The sequence below is a fragment of the Anastrepha ludens genome, chromosome 5 (assembly GCF_028408465.1).
Source record: "Anastrepha ludens isolate Willacy chromosome 5, idAnaLude1.1, whole genome shotgun sequence".
NCBI classification, from domain to species: Eukaryota; Metazoa; Arthropoda; class Insecta; order Diptera; family Tephritidae; genus Anastrepha; species Anastrepha ludens.
In genome coordinates this window covers 15,771,820-15,796,333 of record NC_071501.1, presented here as the reverse complement: position 1 = coordinate 15,796,333, position 24,514 = coordinate 15,771,820, and the positions used below count along the sequence as shown (strand labels likewise).

Below are 24,514 nucleotides of genomic sequence, written 5' to 3'. Positions count from 1 at the left end.
AATTAGAAGTTGTCGAAAGTATTTCTTATACTTATTTGATTTTCACATCAATATTAGAAGAAAATTTTTGTTATAGGACATATTGAATGGCAAGATTCTAATACGTGGCAGGTGCAGCTGACTGGGCATTTGTAACTAAGTTGACAAAAACACACTTTTTTTATTCAATTAAATCCAAATTTATTTACTAATTCATATTATTTTTAAATTTATAAATAATTCTACGTCTTACATGGCAAATTAAATATTAAAAGAAGTCAATTTTTAATGCAACTCCATAAAACCGATTTATAGTGACGCAGGGAAATATGTTGCAAGAAATGTGGCGATTCAACTTCGATCTCTGATGAAGTGTCTTTCTCTTCTCTGGTATTGCAGCAGCAATTAAATATTCGGCATTGTAAAATTTAAAATCTAGTAAGTCCATGTATTTTTTTACTCATTTTGTTTTTGTTTTCATTGCGTGCATATTTTTCTTAGTTAATTCAATACCCAGGATTTGGACGTGGCAAGCCAATTTTTTGGTATGAGTAGCAATCCTTTAGTACGATATGTACTTATCCGCTAAATCCGCTAGTGGTACCGAGATCCAGCCGATGTTGAAGCTTTTAATATAGAGCGGCTAGTTATCCATCCACTCGACTACAAAATTTGTATCATCTTCCCTTACGAATTCTTCCGTTTGTCCGTTGATTGTTTTTGATTCTTAAGTTACTCTGACAATGAATACTTCACTACCTTCGCTCAGATGTATAAAAATTTCTTGTATGACAGTACCGCCAGTTCCTAAATGTTAGCAAAGCCTAATATTTATTAGGAATAAATAATAATAAATTTTTTGAAATATTGAAAACTTGAAATTTAGGAAATGCAAAAATTACTAGCTCTTTCGTTAATCCGCTTTTTTGTTAAAACTTAAGTGACGCTATTACCAAAACAACAGGAGGAGTATCAAATATACATACAATACGATGCAAAATTATACCTACAATATGTGTTCTTCATCCCCACATCACCGCCCTCTGTAGCAATGAAAAGGGGCCTCCGTCCTGGACAAAAGGCATCATCGTGAAGCTGCTCCAGAAAGGCAAGGAATAACCCTTCTTAACACCATCTACAAAATTGTAGCCGTGATCATACAAAGCAGGCTCAAAGATATCGAACGCTCCTTAAGAGAAGAGCAAGCTGGTTTTCGCCCTCACCCAAGCTGTGTTGACCAAGCTAACACATAGTAGAACAATCAGTTGTGTGGCACTCCCCGCTCTACATGCTGTTCGTAGACTTTAACAAGGCGTTGGACACTATCAAACGAGAGGCACTATGGCTAACACTGAGTAGAAAGGGAGTTGCCGCAAAGATAATCATGACATCAACAAAACCCTCTACGAGAACTCCGAACTGGCAGTGCTTCACAAAGGCGATATCAGCGATCCATTCACTACCAACGCAGCCGTAAGGCAAGGTTGTCCCCTCTCGCCCCTTCTCTTCGCCATCGTCCTTGATGACGTCATGAGTCAACTGACCCTGCACAAAACAAGCATCGTATGGAGTTTCACCAGACATCTTGCGGACCTGGATTTCGCCGATGACATCTGCCTCCTCTCTCACAAACTCTCTGACATCGCCAAGACCAAGGCTATGAGAGTTAACCGTAATAAGGCAAGGCAGATATTGGTTGACGAATACCTGGAGGAATTTGTCAAAAGCTTCTGCTACCTCGGCTGCATCTTCACGGCAGATGGTGGAGCAGATGAAGATGTCAAATGCAGGCTAAACAAAGTAAGGGCGGCATTCGGGCGAATGCATACAGCATGGGGGAGTTCGGAAATCTTCAGGCACACGAAACTACGAATATTCGGCTCATGCGTAAAAGCAGTATTATTGTACGGAAGCGAAACATGGATGCTCTCTAACATCTTCACACAGAGGCTACAATCCTTCAACAACAAATGCCTCCGCATCATCTGCAGAATATTCTGGGGAAACACCACCAGCACCGACGCACTGTGGAGATTAACGAACGAGGAACTCATTTTTAGTCAAATAAAACGCAGAAAGTGGCGATGGATAGGTCCCACACTGAGAAAACCACCAGATAGCATCACGAGGATGGCACTGGACTGGAACCCGCAAGGGAACAGAGGTCGCGGTCGACCAAAAAACACTTGGAGAAGTTCGATGCTACGCCAATTAGCAGATGCCGGCGTCTCATGGGATGGTGCAAAAACAACAGCACAGAACCGTGAACGATGGAAGAGTCTTATCGAGGCCCTATGAAAAACCCTCCGAGAGGAGTGAACAGAAATTAAAAAAAAAATGTATACAAGGTGGCGCAAAATTAATCACCCTATCAGAAGATATATAAATTTTGCAAATGACGTCGTACATCAAACATTTTGACTCTTGTGAACTAGCCTGCTGCAGTACAGAAACAGGCAAAGCAAACAATGGAGTGCGTAGAAGTCAAAATAAAGATCTGCATCACTCAAAATAATTTTTTTTTTCATCTTTAAAAACTAATTTAATTTTTGTTAAATTTTGCGCCACTTCATATATACTATAGTGTGTATCAGATACCCATCAATATTGACAGTAATGTCATTGCATCGAAAGCATCCAAATCATAAATAAAAACTTCCAATGAGTGACGCTTAAGGCATTACACACAAAAGTATGCAATAATAAGATGAGCGATAAGAAATGTGACAAACGGAAATGAGAATGATTGTGTCTGCAGAATAGATTTAAAGAATTCATAAATTTCATTCAAACCACCTTTACTCTTAGTCAACTCAACCATCCCCTCACACACGCCACATTAAGCTATTCGAACACCCATCTCCGGGGTTGCGCACAGTTGCCAATGTCTGGCAGGTGTCCCCAGCTCCAAAGCCTTTGCGCCACTATTTCGCCACTTTCCGAGTAATATTTTATTTATTTATATTAAACCTTTGTTAATATTATGGGGGAAAAAGAAACGAGAGAGGTACTTTTGCCTTTAGCAAACAAGAAACATAGCGTGGACTATAGAGCCAGAAAAAAAATTATATAAAAAACAAATAAGTCATAAAAACATATTTCTTTTTCAAAAGTTACACGAGTTGAGTGTAAGGAATAATGAGAAATGCCTAGCACGTTTCTTTTCACGTTAAACGTAAGCGACCTCCTTTTGGCCATAGCCATTGCCGCCCTCCGTCTCTCTCTCTCCCACTCTCACTCTCTCTCTTGCATAACCTGCCTCCCTCATTATGTGCAGACTCAATTTTTCAACTAACGAGATAAATGAGAATGGCCGGGTTGCGAACGGTTGTCAAGGGTAACAGGATGTTATGCGTATGCGCACAACAACAACAACAACAACCAGCACAAGAGCAATGTCAAAACTGACACAACTGTGCACAATGGACACAACAAAAATAGCAACAGCAATGGAAAAAAGTGTTTTTTTTGTATTTAAAACATAATAATAATGACAGCAGAGCAAAAGCAACAACAGCAGCAGCATTAGCGACAGCGACAGCAGCAGAGCAGCGATGCAAGATGAATGTTGATGACGATAATAATAACTGCCAACATCCGGCCGAGTTGTGTGTTAACAGTGGAAAAAGAAGGTTGCAAAAGCAGCAACTCACAACAAACTCACATAACTGTTACGGGACGTGGCAATGTAGAGAAAATTAAAAATACAGAAACACACTTTTCTATGACAGCAATTGACGTTTGGTAAGTGTGAAAAATGTCAAGCGAAAAGATGATGGTCGTCCTTATGCTTGCATGGAACTCCTTGATGTCGTTATGCATATTACTATCATTATGGTGCAGCAGGTCTTTCAGGTCTCATAATATTCTACTTCTTATACCCGAAATGCGAAAATGTTTGAGTTTTATGCCTGTTTCTTTGTTTAGTTTGAAGCTACCAAAATTGTAATTCAAAAAAAAAAAATTATAAAAAAAAAAATTAAAAACGGCCACCTTGAGCAGATTTTAGTGCTATTGAAAGTTTGTTGATTCTTATAAAATTTGATGTTGATGAGACTTGCAGTAATTTTTTTTATTGGATCTACTTCTCTCAACTATTCATAATACAGTGAAATCTCGATATTCGAACTTCGTTATAACGAAGAACTCAGTTGGAGTTAGGGATGTCAATTTCGCTATTTTTTAATCCCGAAAGTACTTGAATTATTTGTTTGATTTTCTCGTGATTTTCGGAATTTATAATTTCTTGCGCAGAATTTGAAATGCAGGAGTTCTTGCAAAATAATGAGCGTTTAAATTCCGGAACTAGTCTCATTATACCGGCACTGCAATAACGAGATCCCGAAAGTAGAGGAATCGTAAAAATGGAACAAAAGTGCATACCTATTAGGGGTATATTAAGAAGAGGGTAGGGCTGTCGATGTAGTGTTGTTAGCAGCTATAAAAAAGTGTTGTTAGCAGCTATAAATTGCCTGTGTGACATGAAGTCGAACGAAACAAGAGGTTTTAATGATAAAAATAAGTTTCAAAAAAATTTTAATAATCAGCCTTAAGCTAAGTTCGCTATAGAAACAAGAATTTGCGCTTTACTTGCACCAGGAACGCTGGTTCAAAAAATTGCTAATGTTGAGGCGCAAGAATGACAGGAACAGGATTGCGACCATCAGAGAGTGCGTGACGTCACACTAGCCGAGTTGTGTAGTGTGCCAACCCTTTGCTCTTGACAATAAATTTAGAATTTTTTTATACCCAAAATGCGAAAAATTTTGTGTTTTGTGCCTGTTACTTTGCTTAGTTTGAAGCTATCAAAATTGTATTGTAAGTTCAAAAAACTTTTGAGTTTTGTGCCTGTTTCTTTATTTAGTTTGAAGCTACCAAAATTGTAAGTTCAAAAAAACAAAAATTATAATAAAAAAAGACTAAAACGGCCACCCTGAGCAGATTTTAGTGCTATCGAAAATTTGTTGATTTTTATAAAATTTGATGATGATGAGATTTGCATTAATTTTTTTTTTTTTTTTTTTGAGATTATGCAAAAATATTCTACTTCTTATACCCGAAATGCCAAAATGTTTGAGTTTTGTGCCTGTTTCTTTGTTTAGTTTGAAGCTACCAAAATTGTAATTCAAAAAAAAAAAATTAAATATAATAAAAAAAGATTAAAAACGGCCACCCTGAGCAGATTTTAGTGCTATTGAAAGTTTGTTTGCAGTAATTTTTTTTATTGGATCTACTTCTCTCAACTCTTCATAATACAGTGAAATCTCGATATTCGAACTTCGTTATAACGAAGAACTCAGCATAGCGAATTTTTCTTTAAGTCACTTGAAAAAACCTCGCTTTTACGAAGTTTTTCATACAAAAATGCTCTATAGTTATAACGAAGAATTTCTGAGTCTGAAAGCCTCTTGTAGTCACTCGAGCCTTGACTTTTGGCAAAATGAGTTCATTAAAACGTAATTCAATTTCTATTCGCGAGAAAGAATTAATAATTGATGCCGTTGATCAAGCTGATAAATCGAAGCAAGCTACACAATTTAATATTCCGCCGGGTACTCCTTCAACAATTTAAAAAAATAGGAAGATTATTTGCAACACCAAGGCATTAAAATTCTGAAGAATTCGCTGTACGTATGGGGTACAAGGAATTTAAGGCTAGCAGCGGATGGCTTGAAAATTTTAAAAAGCGCTGTGATATCGGATTTCGAAAAGTGAGTGGGGAAAGTGCCAGTGTAAATGACCAAGTTTGTTCTGACTGGAAAACGTTTATACCATGTCTGTTGGCAGAATATCAGCCCCACAATATTTTTAATGCAGACGAAACTGGGCTATTTTTTAAATGCGCACCAGATCGAACAATGGCACTTAAATCTGAGAAATGCCACGGCAGAAAACAAAGCAAGGAAAGACTCTCAATTTTATTTACGGTAAATAGTTCTGGCACTGAGAAGAGAAAATTGCTGGTAATCGGAAAATCGGCTAATCCAAGATGCTTTAAAAATATTAAAAGCTTACCCGTTGACTACTTTGCGAACAAAAACGCTTGGATGACTACTGAAATATGGTTGGATTACTTAGAAAAATTTGGCAACGAAATGACTAAGGCTAATCGCAAAGTGTTATTGCTCGTTGATAGCTGCATGGTGCGCAAAAACCCTATATCACTAAAATCTATTAAATTACAATCTCTGCCGCCAAACGCAACATCGAAATTATAACCTCTAGATCTGGGAATAATTGAAAATGTCAAGCAATTCTATCGCAAAGAGGTGGTCAAAATTTTAATCAATGATATGGAAGAGGGGCACAAGAGTAATATTAACGTTCTACAAGGCATCAGAATGGCCCATAAAGCATGGGAAAGCAAAAAACAATCAACGATTGTCAACTGTTTTGCGACATGTGGCTTTGTCGACAGTCCAAATATTTTGACCACAAATGATTGTGTTCAAGACAGCGAAGAATGGCTTGTCGTTAAAAACCATTTCAATTTGGATGAACGATTTGATGATTTTGTTACTTTCGATGATAACGTCAATACTACGGGTCTTATTACTGATGATGGCATTGTTGATAGTGGTTTGAACAGAAATGTCGACTGTCATTGTTGAGGAGGATGAAGAGGTCGAGAACGTTATCACTGCCAAAGAAGCTAAACAAATGGTTGAAAAGCTCCAAACTTTTCTTAAGGCACAGGAAGCTATACCAAAAAGTGCATTCAAGAGCTTAGCATCTGTTGAGCGAAGTATTGATGGCTGCATTCGAAGCTTGCGCAAACAAACAAAAATAACCAATTATTTTAATAAAATCGAATTGAAAAAATTTATAACTTTTTATTTTTTATATCCACCCCACTTCAGCGCAGGTTTATCTTTATTTTGATGTAAACAGGTAAAAACAGTATTTATAACGAATTTTCTTTCAGATTTCTTTAAATTTCGTTTTCCCAAGGTGCTACCAATAAGTACCTATAGCGAATAAATAGATATAACGAAAAATTTTCTGGTTCCCTTCAGATTCGTTATATCGAGGTTTTACTGTATTAAAAAAAAAGTTATACATTTTAAAAAGCCTTTGAATTTACTGAATACCAGTTAAAGGCATAGAGGTGTGCATATATACATATATAATATATATGCATATATATATATATATGATAGCTGCTTAAACCCTTTTTAGGTGTTTGGCCGAGCTCCTCTTCCTATTTGTGGCGTGAGTCTTGATGTTGTTCCGCAAATGGGAGGAATAGGTATTGTTTGTGGTCCATATTGCCGTTAATGAAGCACAAATTTCCAATACCAGCAGCGAACATACAACTCCACACCATTACTGACCCACCCCCATGTCTAACTGTCGGTTGTAAGTTTTTTCAAGCAACTCTTCATTAGGTCCTCTCCACACTTATGATTGTCCATCTGACCTAAATATGTTAAACTTGTGTTTATCTGCAAATAAAACGTGCTTCCAGAACTCTAAATCCTTATCCCCATGACGCTTTGCGAATTTTATTCTCTTGTGTCGGCTAATCTCGTTGATGAAAGGTTTTTTGCAAGCAAATCTTCCATTATAATTATTCTTTCGCAATACTATACGTATACTTTCGGTGGCGCAGTTAACATTGAGGTGTTGCGCGACTCTTGTTGTGAGTTTAGGAGCCCTCAAATTTGAATTTTTCTTAATCTCTTGCACTATGCACCGTTCATCTGCATCTGAAAACAGTTTTGGTCGTCCCGATTTCTTCTTAGTTTCCACGGATTTTGTTTCTTTGAAACGTTTTATCACTTCGTAAATAGCGGAACGGGGTCTATCCACTATTTCTGCGATTTCTCTAACGGTTTTACCCTTTTCATGATGATTAATAACTGAATTTTTGATTTCAATTGAGCTTTGACCACGCCGCCTACCCAAGCATATAATTTGGACTTTTATTCAACAAAACACGACTGAAATTTTATTTTAATTTATTACGTTTGGTTCATTCTTTGCACTATTCTATCGAGAGCAAATTTAATGTGGAATTTCCCGTTTTAAAGTGCCAAACAATAGGAATAATGCCAGATGTCCGACTTCGTTTTTGACACCAATTTTGCGAATGTTGCATAATAAATTTTTATAACAGGAGGTAATGGACATGATTCAATTATTATAGGTTTGCTCACTAGTGACATTCGATTTTTGGCACAAACAATCGGAATAATGCCAGATGTCCGACTTCTTTTTTGACACCAATTTTGCGAATGTTGCATAATAAATTTTTATAACAGGAGGTAATGGACATGATTCAATTATTACAGGTTTGCTCACTAGTGACATTCGATTTTTGGCACTCCCTTACAAAAGGTTGTATATAAGAAGGTGAATAAAGTGGAACAAATTAAATCCTTTTTGGGAAAAATGGTAGCAAAAAAGTATTTTCTTACTTGAATGGAAACAAACTGCGAGCGGTTTAAAAAATAAGTTTTAATTAATATTTGAATGAAAATAAGGGTACAAATAGTAGTTTTTAAATTGCCAAGTCTTATATTAAAACAAGAAATTATTAATCCCAGATTATATGCTGTGAATTAATTATTAAATTTAAAAACAATCCCGAAGTTGCGAAATTTCGCCAATATGAAACTATTTTGTTAAAAAGAAATACATAATTGGCACATACAATTCTGTCAGGTGTTTGGCCGAAACCCTCCTTCTATTTGTAGCGCGCGTCTTATTGTTGTTCCACAAATGGAAGGACCTACAGGTTTTTATAATGAAGTATGCAATGTTACCGATCGCGTCGGGACTATCCAATTAATCTGCCTGTCGTAACTCTTTGGGAAATGCTAGCTCTTTGAAAAATATGAACTCTGTAGAAATCACCACATCATAGGAAATAGAGCTTTGTAAATTCTCCACTCAACGATCGCGGATTGCGTCAATTACTCTATTATGTTCTGACTTAAGCGGTATGTATTTCATGTCATACTACCATAGTCCTGAACATACCAATGAAAACGAAAACGAATACATAGCGAGTTGTTGCTCGTAAACAAACCATTTTGAAAGTGAAATGATTTTTCTACAATACAAATTTTACTTTTCCTCCATTTTTACTCAAAATTTCTAGAGCTAGCAACCCAGTGTCTTGTTAAGGGAGCCGATTTGTCAAGAGAGACCGAGAAAGCTGCTTACTGAGCAAACCTTTTATCATTGAATCATGGTAATGGATTTATAAATTATTATTACTATTTTTAAAATACTATTTGAATACCCAACAAAAAATATAAAAATATTTAACTTGCAGCTAACATAGTAAGCACTGCAAAGGCAATCCGAATATTTGAATTTTTCAATTTGCCTTTTTCCATTTGTTACGTATTGTTGTAGTCAAGGCGAATCTATTAAAAGTGGTGTTGGTAAATCAGCTGATTTGCTTTTTTTTCTTTCGCCGTGTCTATGTGGCTGTCAACTCAGAATAAAACGAGGCGAATTCATTATTTCTTTTCTAGTTTCCCAATACTTTGCTTTGACAATCAAGCGTACAAAACATTGTTGTTGGTCTAGTGCCACCACCTTTAATGTATGCGCCTTGGTTGTAGTTAGTCGTTTATGAGAAAGCTCTGAAGTAACACGTTGTGTTGATTTTCGACTCTGTTACTTACAGATTACGACCTAATATTAAACTAATTGTAGATCAATCTTAAAATTAGGACAAAAATTAAATACAACCGATGTGGCACAGAGAAAAAGATTCGCAAATACTTAACTAAAGACAATTTTTTATTGTATGAAGTTAAAATCGAAAGCATTGAAGTCTAATTTTAGTTCAGCAAAAATTATTGATGGGGGAGCGTCGACACTATAACGACTGCTAGAAAAGGCAATTGTAAAGAGTGGCGAAGAATTCTAGAAGGTATATTAAAAGCAATATTTTCTAAAAAAGAAGAGGAGTCCATAGAGCCAGTTATGATGTTAATGACAAATGAGCTCGGTAAAATGCATCTTCTGTGCTAAAGTGTAGGAAGACCATTGAGTTGGCAGCGAGAATAGTAATGAGCGGAGAGCAAATTTTAGAAAAATTCTTTGAACTCACTCAAGCGGTTAGATAGAATTGTTGATATTTTTTACTACAAATTCAAAGAAAGAAACAAATTAAAAGTATGAGCCTAATTTATTTTACTTCTAAAAATTCTATATCAAAATTTTCAACAATAAATAAATACCAAAATTATTAAAGGGTTAGGGGTAGTAAGAATTTCCAAAAAATTGTATTTTTTTTTTTTTTTTATTCTCAAAACATTACGTAAAAATTTGAAGTGAATCCGACAAATACTTTTCGAGTTATTCAACAATTAACAAAAGACGCTCGGGCGCTCCGGAGCAGATAGCAAAACTTTAAATGCATTTTTCTCAAAACTATGTTTTTTGAATTGGCGATCGCTGTAACTTAAAAACCGCCTGGTAGATTTCAATTAAATTTATACTGCTTTTGAAAAGCCAAAAAACTCGTGCCTGATCGAAGAATTTCTTTTTTTTAATTTCGATTTTTTTTTAACAATTAATTGTCGGTTTTTTTCTCGAACATCTAAAAAATATTTCCTGAGGCACACGATCAGGCATAAGATTATCTATTAATAAAACTAATTTCTCTTGTCCGATTGATTTTAGATGAATCTCCAAGCATTTGTGATGATCACCGCAAAGGACTTCTGGAGAAACGGGATCCACACAAACAGCGATAGCTTTTACAGGTATTATTAATTTTTTTTTTTTTTTTTGAAATTTTGCTAATGTCAAGTCGAAACATGATTTATTATAGCATTAATATTTTCATTCATTTTTGTAAAATAAAGCAACTGACCAGCAAAAAAAAATTTTATTGAAAATCATGATTTTTTCGGGTCTCTGACCCTAACTCCTTATGGGCTGAAGCGGAATATTGCTGGAAGATCCAACGCTCTCCATTGAGTAGCGTACTGCTCATCTGCTTCATCACGCCTTCTAAGACATCCTCCTGATACACTTTTGCTCCGGTCTTAACCCCTTTTTCGCGGAAATGAAGAGATGTAACGTCTTTACAAGACACTCCCCACCAAACCATTACGGGGACTGGATGGTGGTCACGCTAAGCACTTGGAACACTTCAGAAGTTTTAGCACGGATTTTGTCGTTTTGCTTATTAAAAACTTCTTCAGCAGTGAAAATTTGTTCATCTGTAAAAAGAATATTTTCATGGCCGTTGACCGCGTGCCACCGAAAAAGCCGCTTGCAGCTGTCCAGCCTAATTCTCTTCAAGCGCCTTGTCAAAAGATGACCAGTTGAGCAACGAAAGGCTTTCGTGTGGAGATCATCTCTAATTAGTCTTGACATGGATTCGGTCAATACATTCATTTCCCTGGACTTGATTTTCTGCTTTCGAAGGTGATTTCTGCGAATTCTTTCACGAACGGCTTTTATGGCTGCACTGATTCGAACCACGCGAGGACGACCACTTGTTTTTCTGTCAGTCATTTCAAACGTTTGGGAAAAGCGATTTTTGAAATATTTAAAGTTTTTTCAGCAATTCGTAAGCCTCACTTGCACTTTTGCCACACTTTTGTAATGCAATCACTGCAATGCGATTTTCCTCGGCTCCTCATTCCATTGTTAACAAGCGAAATTTGTCACGAAACTGAGTATAATTTTGTGAGTAGACAATGCATACGAACAAAAGCAAAAACAAAACGAAACTTTCTTCTGCGAATTTGTTCTCATTGTAAAATTTGCATTTTAAAATTTGTCACAGAATTAATGGCAACACTAAGTATATGTACCCTATGATCAAAAAGTACCGGGAAAGTGATGTTGACTGTTGTCTTCGATTGCCAAGGCGTAGTGAACCATGAGTACCTTCCAGTGGGCCATACAGTCAATAAAGAATATTATTTATCTATTTTGAAGCATTTAAGAGATGCTGTACGTCGTAAACGGCCCGAAATGTGAACAAACAATTCTTGGATTTTGCATGATGATAACGCGCCATTGCACCGAGCCCAAATTGTGCTGGATTATTTGACCAAACACAAAGTAAATACCATCGTGCAAGCACCGTAGTCAACTGATAAGGCCCGTGCGACTTCTTTTTGTTTCCCAAGTTGAAGTTACCACTTCGCAGAAGGAAATTTCAGTCGATAGAGGAGATCAAAGAGAATGCGATGAAAATGCTGAAGGCCATCCCTTTGTCGGCCCACTAGAGGTGCATGCAGAACTGGGTTAAACGTTAGCACATGTGTGTTGCTTCAGACGGATCAATTTAAAGATAGGCAGCTTTAGCAGGCCACCCTGTAGAAATAATCAATTACTACTCTTCAAATATATAAATATAATATGTCAAAATGTGAAATCAGCTTCATGCTACACAATTTTAAAACAATTTCCTGTAATTTATTCTCAGAACTGAGTAAAATGAAATATTTTGTTCCTTTTCACATTTTCATCATACAAAAACAAGCAGCTCCAAGCACTGTCAACCCCTCATTTTGCCTCTTCATTTTCAAATAAAACATCAAAAAGCTTCAATCAGCAGTTAAGCAGAACCAATTTATTGACTTTTATGGAAGAAGCATCAGAAGCTAACAAATTTTTGTAGGAAATGTGTAAACAATTTTATTCCTAGAAAGAGGAAGATCGAGCACGTATGTATGTGTGCGTGTGTGTGTAATTTTTTGGCAGATTAGCTCAGAATTCGTATGCTCAAAAATTTAATTTAAACCTGTACCCAATGCACACATACACACACATATGTATATATTGTATATAAGTCCATAGCGTTTTTATATTTTTTTTTTCTTTTAAAACAATTTGTTTGCTGTTTGGCAAAGGATAAGTATTCATTCGATAGAACTGTTTCTGCTCTACAAAACTATTAGGTGTGCAACTAAGTTCCCGCTGTTTGTCAACACATGCCACCAGCAATGTGTTCTAGTCGATTCTAACATAACCTAAATTTCATTAACCAAGCTTAGATATATGGTAAACAAACTGCTTCGACACATTGGTGATTTTGTTTTGGTTTCATATACTTTTGGTTTTGTGAAAAGATCTGATTTTGTGCCGAATAATCGTCATTTTCCGGAAGTGTTGATTTTCCTCTTTCATTCGAAAAAAACGGCGGCTGAAGCACATCGAGAGCTACAAAAAGTTTAGGGAGATGCTGCTTTAAGTGAAGCAACGTGCCGGGATGGGGTCCGTCGCTTCAGAAACGGTGATTTTAATGTTGACGACCGTCCGCGTGAAGGAAGACCAAAAACCTTCGAAGACGCTTAATTGGAGGCATTGCTCAAGGAGGATCCATGTCAAACGCAAGAAGAGCTTGCTTCAGTATTAGGAGTTACCCGCCAATCCATTTCCAAGCGATTACATGCTCGGGGTATGATTCAGAAACAGGGGACTTGGGTTCCTTATGAGTTAAAACCAAGGGATGTTGAACGTCATTTTTCCGCCTGTGAACAACTGCTCCAGCGGCAAAAAAGGCAAAAAAGGATGGGTTTTCTTCATCGCATCGCGACGGGTGATGAAAAATGGATTCATTACAGCAATCCAAAGAAAGGAAAGTCATGGGGACTGCCCGGTCATGCTGCTACGTCGTCGGCTCGGCTGAATATTCACGCTGCGACGGTTATGCTCTGTATTTGGTGGGACCAAGTTGGTGTTATTTATTATGAACTGTTAAAACCAAGCGAAACCATCACTGGGCATCGGTATCGACTTCAATTGATGCGATTGAGCCGAGCACTGCGCGAGAAGCGGCCGCAATACGCGGAGAGGGATGAAAAAGTGATTCCGCAGCATGACAACGCTCGGCTTCATGTGCCAAACCCGTTAAAACCTACTTGGAAACACTGAAATGGGGAATTCTACCTCACCCGTCATATTCTCCAGATATTGCGCCGTCCGATTATCACCTGTTCCGATCGATGGCAGATGGTCTAGCTGACCAGCAGTTCCATTCATATGAAGACATCAAAAAATGGCTTGATCCGAGGATAGCCTCAAAAGATTAACAGTTTTACCGCGAGGGTATACGAGATCTACCAGAAAGATAGGAAAAAGTATTAGCCAGCGATAGACAATACTTTCAATGATTCACTTGTAACTATTTTTTTTCAGAATAAAGTTGTATTTTCATTAAAAAAAAAACACCGAGAACTTAGTTGCGCACCTAATACCTGAATTCTAATTTTGAGTTATTTAATTTCTTATTAGTTTTAAGACTTAGAAATGGAACACCCAGGAGGTAAGAATCAACATTTTCGGCGCCTGTTCTTCTTTGCTTTTCATAGAGGTCAAAAAGCTGTTGAAGCAGCCCTTGAACATTTGCGACGTGTATGGGAAAGGTGTCATAGGCGAGTCTACAGCACGGATATGGTTTGCAAAGTTCAAAACTGGCGACTTTGACGTCGATGGCACGTTCCACAGAGAAAGGCCTTCTGAGTTCGATGAAGAACGTCTCAAATCACGTTTAAAGGAGAACGGTTGCCAAACCAGTCATGAATTGGCGGAAGAAATTGAACTTCGCTCATAAAACGACTATCAGTAATCTTCATTCAATGAGATTTACCGACAAATTGGGAGCCTGGGTGCCTCACGAGCTCTATGAAAAAAAACAAAGAAACTCGCCTACAAATTGATTCTCAGCATCTCGCTTGCCATCAAGCAACACGCGGTCATAAACAGCGCTTTTTGTAGCAAATCAACACGGGAGATGAGAAATGGTGCCTATACGTGAATATGAAGCAAAGCAAAGCGTGGGTGGTTCGAGGAGATACGCCAAAGCCGAGAGTCAAGCCGAATGTTCATCCAAAAAAGATGTGTGATGTGTGTTTTGTGAGACTGGAAGGGCATAGTGCACTGGGAAATGCTCCAAAAGAATGCCACGGTCAACAAAGAACTCTACATTGCCCAGCTACACTGCATGAATGAGTCTATTCGACTAAAATTACCAGATCAACATGGCAACTCATACTTCTTCACATCAACGCCAGGCCTCATGTTGCAGAAGTCGTCAATTCCGCACTCCAAGAGCTCGAATGGGAGGTTCTTCAGCATCCACCCCATACTCCGGACCTTGCACCCACCGATTACCATCTTTTACGCTCCCTGTCAAACCATCCGAAAGGCGTTGCCTTCGATGACAAACAGGTTCTTAAAAGCTGGCTCAAGAACTTCTTTGGCACCAGACCAGGCGATTTTTAACGGAACGGCATGAACAACTTGGTCTACCTCTCTTGAAGAGTTTGTAAACAACAACGGCGAATATGTAACTTATTAACTCGTTGATATGATTCCCGACTAGAATTACAGTGAGGCATGCCGAAGAATCAGTTAGGCCCGAATTAGGCAGGCCTTACTGAGGCACACCTCACTATTACCTTACCAGGCCCACGTTAGGCAAGGCAAAGATTGGCATGCCAGAACAATACCAAATTTGGTTGTGGTCACGAAACTCTGTGGCAGTGTCTCACTTAGGCATAAATTGGAATCCCTAACTGATTTGTAGAAGGGCATCCGGAGTATTACCGAAGTTCGGTTTTTCGAACCTGCGCCTGATGAGGCAGATGTGTGGCGATACCTTTCGGGACTTGGGACCTGGTTTGGCTGCCTTATGAGGCGCATATTGGGAATGCGGTCTGCCTTATTTGCGCCCAATCACCGCCTTACCAAAATTTCTAGTCGGGTTATTGTTTTTTGTTTAAATAAAAGTCTTCGGTAAAAACGATTTATTCCCCAACCTAGTAGATTCTCAGAAATGCTTCGAGAGTTGACTTAAACGCTGGCTTAAAGGCTTGGTTTTGTTCTTTGTTCTTTCGAACTAAAAAACTAATTAGAAATCGGATGGAAATTGGCGAAGTTAGGAGTGATTGTTCACATCAAACTACTGAAAAACGGGTTTTTTGCCATAAAATGAGATTTTGGGGGTGTATTGGAAATTTCTCCTATACCATTTTTTTTTAGTTTTTCTATACCTACAAGTTGTGCTAGGTCGCCATAAAAGTATATTTAGTGTTTGTTTTTTTGCTACACAGTGTAAGTATTGTTTTCGGTAAAAACGCTACGAACCAACCCAATATAAACTTCATTCTTCTTGCTTGAGAAGCTTGAAAATGTAAAAAAAAATAGTTGCACTTTTCTGCTATGAAATAAAGGCTGCGCAATGGATACTATGGAAAATGTATATTTGGCCTTGCGAAAAGTGAAAAAAAACCAAATCTTCAAAAGCTGGTTATATCCTCTTTCATTTGATATCCATATTAATACCATAGAGTGATTGTAAGTATTTAAAACAATTTTTTTTTTAAAATATTTTAAAAATAAAATGATAAATAATTAATAAATAAATAAAATAAAATAAATAATTTAAGAAAAAAAACATATAAAAATAAATAAATTTAATTTAAAAATTAAATAAAAAACTGAGTATTCAGCATTACCACATAAAATCAATGGCTTCACGTGCATCTGACCTTTTTCTGGATAAAAAAAAAATTTTGATTTTTCTTGCACGCTGTTATCAGCCGCATCTCTTGTCTAGACTTCTATAATCCTTTCCTCTTTATTCAAAACAATGAGGCCAAAAATTTTAAGCTAATCCACCACAAAAAAGTTATTAAGTATCCTAAATATTTGTCCGAATATTAATCAAATAATTCTCCTCTTGCCTCAGCAGCTGCCATCAACATTAATTTACGCATATTTGCCAAATTTTTAATGAATATCTTGTTATTGTTATTTTTTTGTGCAGCCGGCGTTAACGTAGCGAACCCGCATCAACAAAACCAACGACTATGTTCACAGCAAACGCTGCAAATGGAGGCATAAAAATAACGAAAGACAGACAAGTGAGAGAAGGTGGCCAGCCATACTGCCGCCACCACTAACATAAACATCACCAGCACCATTCGCATACACCTCCAATCTAAGCAAGTCATGCCCAAACAAACCATGTCACTCGGCCCTGCTTGAATGCCCGCCGTAGCTGTTTCCCTTTCGGGCGTAGAGCCGTTCTAGGCTCGCGCTGTGTTTTATTGAATAGAATATGTTAAACATTTGTTGTTGTAATTGATTTGCAATTTAAATAAAACACACATGCACACAAGCATATGCGCACTAGCACATACACAACAAATAATTTGTGTCTATGGAGTTTTTTTTGTTTCCACCCGCCCTACTATCATACAACATACCGTCGTCACTTTGCACGAGGATAACTGCGGCAGTGCCGGAACAAATAGTCTACGCAGCAACACACACACACACGCACGCACGTGGACGCACGTACACAAAGCTGTACAAAACACGGACTCTGAAGCGGCAAACGCGTACGTGAAAACGGATACTACGGGCGAGCGCGACGATTGCGGTGATGCCGACGGCGTCGTTGACGGCGCGGGGAAGCCAGGCGTACGCACGCACACGCGGAGCTAGCGACGTAGCGACGTAGGACGCGGCTTGACTTTTAGAGCACTTTTTTTGTTGTTTTTGGTTTGTCTTGTTATTGTGTTTTGCTGGATTTGTGTTTGGCCTTTCTTGTTCCTTGTTTTCCTCTGCTTTTTGTTTTGTTGCTGTTGCTTTCTTTCGAAAACGTTGCAGCAGAATTTTTCGCGTTTTTCACCTTCTGATTTGCCAACAATTTTCACAATTTACACAATTTTTTTTTTTTTTTCATTCACACAAAATTTTTACTGTGCCAAATTATTTAAATAATTTTTTTTTCACATGAAATTCTTTGCAAATATTTACTAGATTTTTATTACACTTAATAATCTTCACTGTGGTTTACAACTGCTTTGTGTTTGCTCTTCTTAAAATGTATGGCGTTGATAAGACGCGCGCGAATTCGTACGCGTTCCAAATTGACCCGACGACTGGAACTCCATGACTGACGTTTGACATCGAAAAAATTTCATACCTAACCAGCCAGCTAAATCGAATCGGCACAAGCACAGCCGCTGTCGCTGTCAACGCTAACGTTAACACTCACTGCGGCGCGCCAATGCCAGCTGCAGCTGGAGCTGCCGAAAAGCACAACCAACCATGCGATTACAGTAGTGCCCCCCACTCGTCGTAGTGGTTGTGGTCGCCGTCGGCGTCAACGTCGGCTGTGCAGCTCGTGCTATCGGTTACCCCTCCATCCTTTCGTTTTTCACTTCGCTTCCTGTTAACCGAGCATTCGTACTCGTGCATTTGTGCAGCCGACTGTGCCAGCTGTGACGCAAAGTTCTTCGAAAAAGCTCCTTTGGCTCGTTGTAACTGTGTGCGCGTGCCAGCCACACTTGTCCTCTTACACTTGCACATACACACACATGCACATATGTAAGTGTATATAGGCGCGCTCGTGCACACAAACAGCCACGCACTTCCAAAGTTCCATATTCTGGCGCCTTTCCAGCAGGTATGAAAGTTCCAAAGTTCCAATTTCATTGACTGTGCAGACAACGTGTGCCCACTGGGGGTTGCCATTGTGTTTCGTTTGGGGAGGAAAAATTATTGTTACACATTTTAATGAAAGAGTCTTTCAAAGTAGAGAAGCTTACCAGAGCAAAAGCTACGTGTGCAGAAATCCACACCATATTCGAAAAGCCTGCGATGCGTTAATGTCTCGCACAATGGCAACCAAGCAACATTTTCCTGTCTCTTTGTGGAACCAGGGTATAAAATATTTAAAAAAAAAGTGAAACTTCTTAATTTCTGGATAAATTTAAATATTTTAATGAGCATTTAAATGATTTTTTATAAAATTGCATAAAATAAGAATGGATAATATTATTATTCATTTATTTCTGAAATTTGTACATTAGTCGGTGCTTCAATAGCCTGTATATTTTGTACTGATGGTGCTTTATAATGTTGAAGATAAGCACTATATCTCTCTCGCTCATTTACATCAATGGGAACATGTGGTAGTGTTGATTCTTGTCTAACGGCTGAAGTGACGGGAGGATCACACTCTATTTCCAATGTTTGAGATTGTAACACTTCAGCAAAATCAACTTGTATATCACTCACATTCGAAGACACATTCACAATAACTGGAGAAACAACTGGTCTTTGCACGACAATAGTATTGGCATCTTCCAGCACCTTTTTTCGCTGTCTATATTCACGACACCGCTGAGCGACTGATTTCCTCGTATTTGTGGATGTAGTTGAGCTTTTTCATGGCAGAAATACAATCGGAGGTTTGCCGTTGCCTGCCGAGGGGCGACCGCTATTAGAAAAATGTTTCTCTTAAGTTTGGTGTTTCACCGAGATTCGAACCAACGTTCTCTCTGTGAATTCCGAATGGTAATCACGCATCAACCCATACAGATACGGCGGCCTGCTTGTCTTGATTGACTATGGGTAAGTCACTTGCCACAAATTCGTCGACGATGATTCGTCTCCTATAGTGGCGACTGCATTTGTCAAAGCCTTCTGTCGAGCCCTACATTTTCGATTGCGTTGTGCTGCCGTTTGCGCTGGCGGTTTTTCTTGTTTCGACAATTTTTTCCGAGCTCTGTATTCTCGTGCACGTTCAGCTGGCGTTTTTGATATATTGAAGTCTATAACAAATAGTAATTCAAAATTGGAAATCAACAACATTTTTTATGGTCATCCAATGAACACATGGACTACACAAATCCGCGTCGTTTTCTACGTGGCTATGCGTCTGCGTCTCCTCGCCCCTGTAATATCACGTAAATGCGCGTGTATACGGATGCCACCATATGACATAGGCCGTAGGCTGCAGTATATGGCATAGTAGTAGTGTATATTGTCTGTGTATACTCTGTAATACGTATCTACAGAGTGGGGAGACTACGAAGCATAGTCGAGTGGCAAGCGGTCGACTACAGATTGGGGAGACTACGAAGCACCGTACAAAGCGGAGAAAGAGAATAGCTTGTATGCCGTAGGCTTATACATTTTGTAACGGTTTTTCGTAACGCTAGCTCGTGTGTCGCAACCTTGAAACTATACTCTGACGCGCGTAAAGAGTTTTCACTTCAAAAAGACTGCATTAAGGTAAGAAGACCCTTCCAACGAGCAAGAGGCATACCCATTTTCTTAGAAGCTTCCTTGAGCTTTGCAATGATCCTAAGAACAATCCTTGGAAAATAACATACAAGCTGAAGTTCGCTATAGAGTCGATCCCAACATGCCCGAACTACTTACATAATTCTGAGAACACTACTCCACAAAATAAAGAAGTTGTCTCCCTCAATCTGGATGTCCACCACACATGAATTCCCAAGAATTACTGCAGACGAGGTTCTTCCAGCTCCAATGAAACTCAAAGATCATAAGTCCCCGGATCCAGACTTTTCTGGCCGGACTTTTTCGAGTTTGGTCGTGAATTTCACATATTTCTATTATAGCTAACGACTTGAGCTTGCACGTAGCTTCCTAAAATTTAATTTTACTTCGATTTATGGAGATAGCCTTTTAAAAAGTATCCTCGAACAGGTCGCAAAAAGCCAGACCCGGGTGTCTAACCGAAGGTTTTAAAAAAGCTATCCAACGGAGTGTTAAATTAGCCTTTGCCCAGGCAAGACCAACCTTCCTACACCTACTTACCTACTTAACATTTACCTAGCGGCGGGAACGTTTCCATCGATATGGAAGCGAAAAAATCTGGTATTACTTTCCAGACCTGGTAAGCCTTCCAAGGAACCATCTAAATTCAGACCAATCTGCTTACTCAATCCCGCAGATAAAGTACTGTAGCGTATTATTTATAGCCGCCTCGAAAGCGAGATCGATGCCGCTGGGGGATTATCTGACAACCAGTTTGGATACAGAAAGGGAAGTCCACCGTTCACGCCGTGAATATTGCCACAAACATTGAACAGGAAAGGCTAAGCGGTACTCGATAGCTCGCACGTTCCAAAGAGTACTGCTGAGTAATAGCCTTGGATGTGTAAAAATGCATTCAATACCGCAAACTTCTCGCAAATCCTGGAGGCACTGGACAGCATTTGAGTACCCATTTACCAGCCAGCACCCTCCGCGAGGGTAGGCACCTTGCCGTGGTGCGGGTGCTTAGTCGAATCATTAATCAGGCCTTATCATTGGATGGCAGTGGGTTCGTTTACGTACATTCCAGTAATAAACGAGTTCATTCCATTCCTATGGCTCGGACTGTGGTATCACAACGGACCTATGAGGTCCAAGTGAGTTGGTCTTACGGACCTAATACCACCACAACCTAACCTAACCTACCAGCCGACCTACTTACCCGAAGACAATTCTATTCCACTCACTGGAATACGACACAGCAGCAGGCAAAAAGAGTTTTAAGGTATTAGACAAGGTTTCCCAAGGTTTAGTGCTTAGAGCGTTGGTCTGGAACTTCATATACGACGGTGTTCTGGACCTCAAAACTCCCAATGGTGCCAGCAGTATCACATTATCGTCAGCGAATTGCAGTAATCAATACCGCTAAAAAACTAGCGGAATTTTCGACAAAGCTAACCAAACCATAGCGCCCGTTTATGGCCGGTGCAAAATGGAGCTCAAGTCATATAGCGGAAAACGGAGTCAGTGCTCCTGTCTAGGCGGAAGAAAGTCGAGATGGCAACCACAGCATCACAACAGTGCCAGTAGTAAAATTCTTGGGTATTATGATAGACAGAAGGCTATGATTTAAAGCACACCCTGAGTATGCAACGGAAAAGTCATCATTTTCGGTGGAAACTTCAATCCAGAGTCATTCGTGTAATTCCTGTTCCTGCTACTAAGCAGCGGAAAATAGCAGCGACGATGAAGAGACTGCCTCAAAAGACTACAGGGTAGGAGCAGTGACTAATGCGGCTTTCTCCCCAGGATGTAATGCGTGACGGCAGTCCCATGGCGTCAGGAGTTCGACGCAAAACCAGCCGGCTTGTCCTGAGTTCAAAGGGTCCTTTGAGGGTAGGAAATTTTGATGCAGCTAGAAGTTGCTACCTCTGCCAAACGGTGCCAATTGGCAATAATTTAATAATATTCAATTTTAATATGGAGTCCACAAAAGAGCATTTTTGTCACATTTTACTTTATTATTTCCATAAAAGAAAAAGCGCAGAGAGTGTTGCTAAAAAGTTGCGTGATTTGTATGGTGATAAAGCTTTGAAGAAAGACAGTGTCGAAATTGGTTTATCAAATTCCGTTCTGGAGATTTTTCACTTAAAGATGAGCCACGTTCAGGTCGGCCAAGTGATGTCGATGAAGACGTTATCAAGGCTTCAAACGAATGGGATCGTCATGTATCGTTGCGTGAGATTGGAGATAAGTTAAATATAGAAAAATCAAGCGTTCATGAGCATATAAAGAGTCTTGGACTGGTAAAAAAGCTTGATGCTTGGGTACCAAATGAATTGAAAGAAATTTATTTAACAAACCGCATCAACGCTTGTGATATGCATCTTAAACGCAATGAAGTCGATCCGTTTTTGAAGCGGATTATCACTGGTGATTAAAAATGGATTGTTTACAATAACGTCAATCGAAAACGATCATAGTCTAAGCATGATGAAGTGCCACAAACCACTTCAAAGGCTGATATTCACCAAAAGAAGATTATGCTGTAAGTTTGGTGGAACTGGAAGGGTGTGGTGTATTTTGAGCTGCTTCAGAGGAACCAAACGAATTGATTCGGATGTCTACTGTCAACAACTGGACAAATTGAATACAGCCATCTCCGAGCAGCGACCAGAATTGATCAATCGTAAAGGTGTCATATTTCATCAGGACAACGCTAGACCGCATACATGACTCGTGGTCACTCGCCAAAAACTGAGAGAGCTTGGCTGGAAACTTTTGATGCATACACCATATAGCCCTGATCTTGCACCGTCAGACTACCATTTGTTTCGGTCTTTGCAGAACTTCTTAAATGGTAAAACTTTCGGCAATGACGAGGCTATAAAATCGCACTTGGTACAGCCTTGTTGCAAATAAAGGCCAGAAGTTCTATGAGCGCGGATAATGAATTTGCCGGAAAGATGGCTAAAGGTTTTCGAACAAAATGGAAAATATATAATTGATTGAAGTTCATTCTAAGTTTTAATAAAAATTTATTCGCTTTCTTTTCAAAAATCGGCAATTTTTGTCCGGACAACCCAATTGTTAGTGAAATCGGGAGATTTTATCAAAGGCTTTGGAGAAGTCCGTGTATATCGCGTCAGTTTGGAAACCATTCTGGAAGCCTGCCTGGCAATCTTTAGAAAAAACGGATAGGTTAGATAACGTAGACCTTGCAACTACAAAACCATGCTATCTCGAACTCTAATTAGACGTTTGACGCTAAAATATAACTTGTCTTTGACAACACATTCAAAAAGTTTAGATACCGCAGATAATTTGGAAATTGGCCTGTAATTTTATTACCGCTTTTGAAAATCGGAGTGACTGAATCAGCTTGCAAGCAACGATAAATATTCCTTCAGCCAAGGATTTGTTAAAAATTAGTTTAAGAGGTTGCACCAAAGAGCGACAATTTTTAAACAAAGTTACAGAAAGCCCGTCTACATCCGATTGAGAAGAGTTTTTAATCTTTAACAATCCCCCAATGACATCATCATTTGATAGAACAAGTGAACCGAAGTCAACTGAAGAAGACAGTTTCCTCAAAAAATTAATTTAGCCACCACAACTGCTAGGGCGTGAGCTGGTGCGTTATAGTGATGGAAAACAAAAATCACTCGGCTTCCTTGCTTCAAACGAATGCCAACCACAAGGAAATAGACCAACCGGGTTGAAATTTGGTGTGTGTGTTGTTCCAATGGATGCCATTAACTAAACATAACCTCGGAATGCAACAGTAATGCCATCTATTTAACTTTGAGCAGACTTCCCAAACAACCCTCGCATATGCAGAGACCCAAATTTTCCCGGTGGAAATATTTGCAAAGGAAAATTTTTCTGAAAACAAGCGACGAGTGAAAATCAAATTAAACAAAAAAAATTTTTTTTTTTTTTCTGAAGTGAAAACTCTTTGGCGCCGATGGACGAGCGAGAATGGAGAGTAAAATTTCAAGGCCATGCAACGTTTTGGGCATATTCGTTCCGCGAGAGAGAAAAAAGATGCAACGTAGAGGAAAAGGAGAGAGAGAGCAATACCTTATACATATCTTAGATACACTTTAGGCTATTTTTCCTGAGTTTTTCCTTGTGTTTGCTAATTTTTAGTGAGAAATAACACTGCTTACTTTTTGGCGCTTGTTTGTTGGTGCAAACTTGTAGGAAATCTATTTTTCTGCCTACTTTTTTGCGTTATATTTCCTTGGTGCCTACTGTTTAGGGCGTTTTTTAGTCGCAACTTTTTTGGCTTTTTTTTTGGTGCCTACTTTTTGGCGCTTATTTCCGTTTCCTGGCTAGTGCTTGTGCGTACTATAAAATGCTTGCATTCCGGCGTCGGATTTAATGGTATTGCCTTGCGGTAATTTGTGCCGTTGCTGCGGTCCTGGAATCGCTGTGTTTATGCTGGTGATAAACGCTCGGAGTAGCGCACGTTGTTGCCACGGCTTGTGTCCGGCGTTTACCTACACCGGTCGACCCC

At 38.9% G+C, this 24,514-nt stretch overlaps 1 long non-coding RNA gene across 1 annotated transcript in view; it reads right to left on the bottom strand.

Moving 5' to 3' along the window:
- The window catches only part of LOC128864546 (uncharacterized), a 38,795-nt gene extending 20,929 nt beyond the window's left edge, over positions 1–17,866 (bottom strand). The window contains exon 1 of the long non-coding RNA XR_008454708.1: positions 17,181–17,866. This is a non-coding gene — a long non-coding RNA (uncharacterized LOC128864546). The remainder of the gene's footprint in view (positions 1–17,180) is intronic.
- Between the last annotated feature and the right edge of the window lie 6,648 nt (positions 17,867–24,514).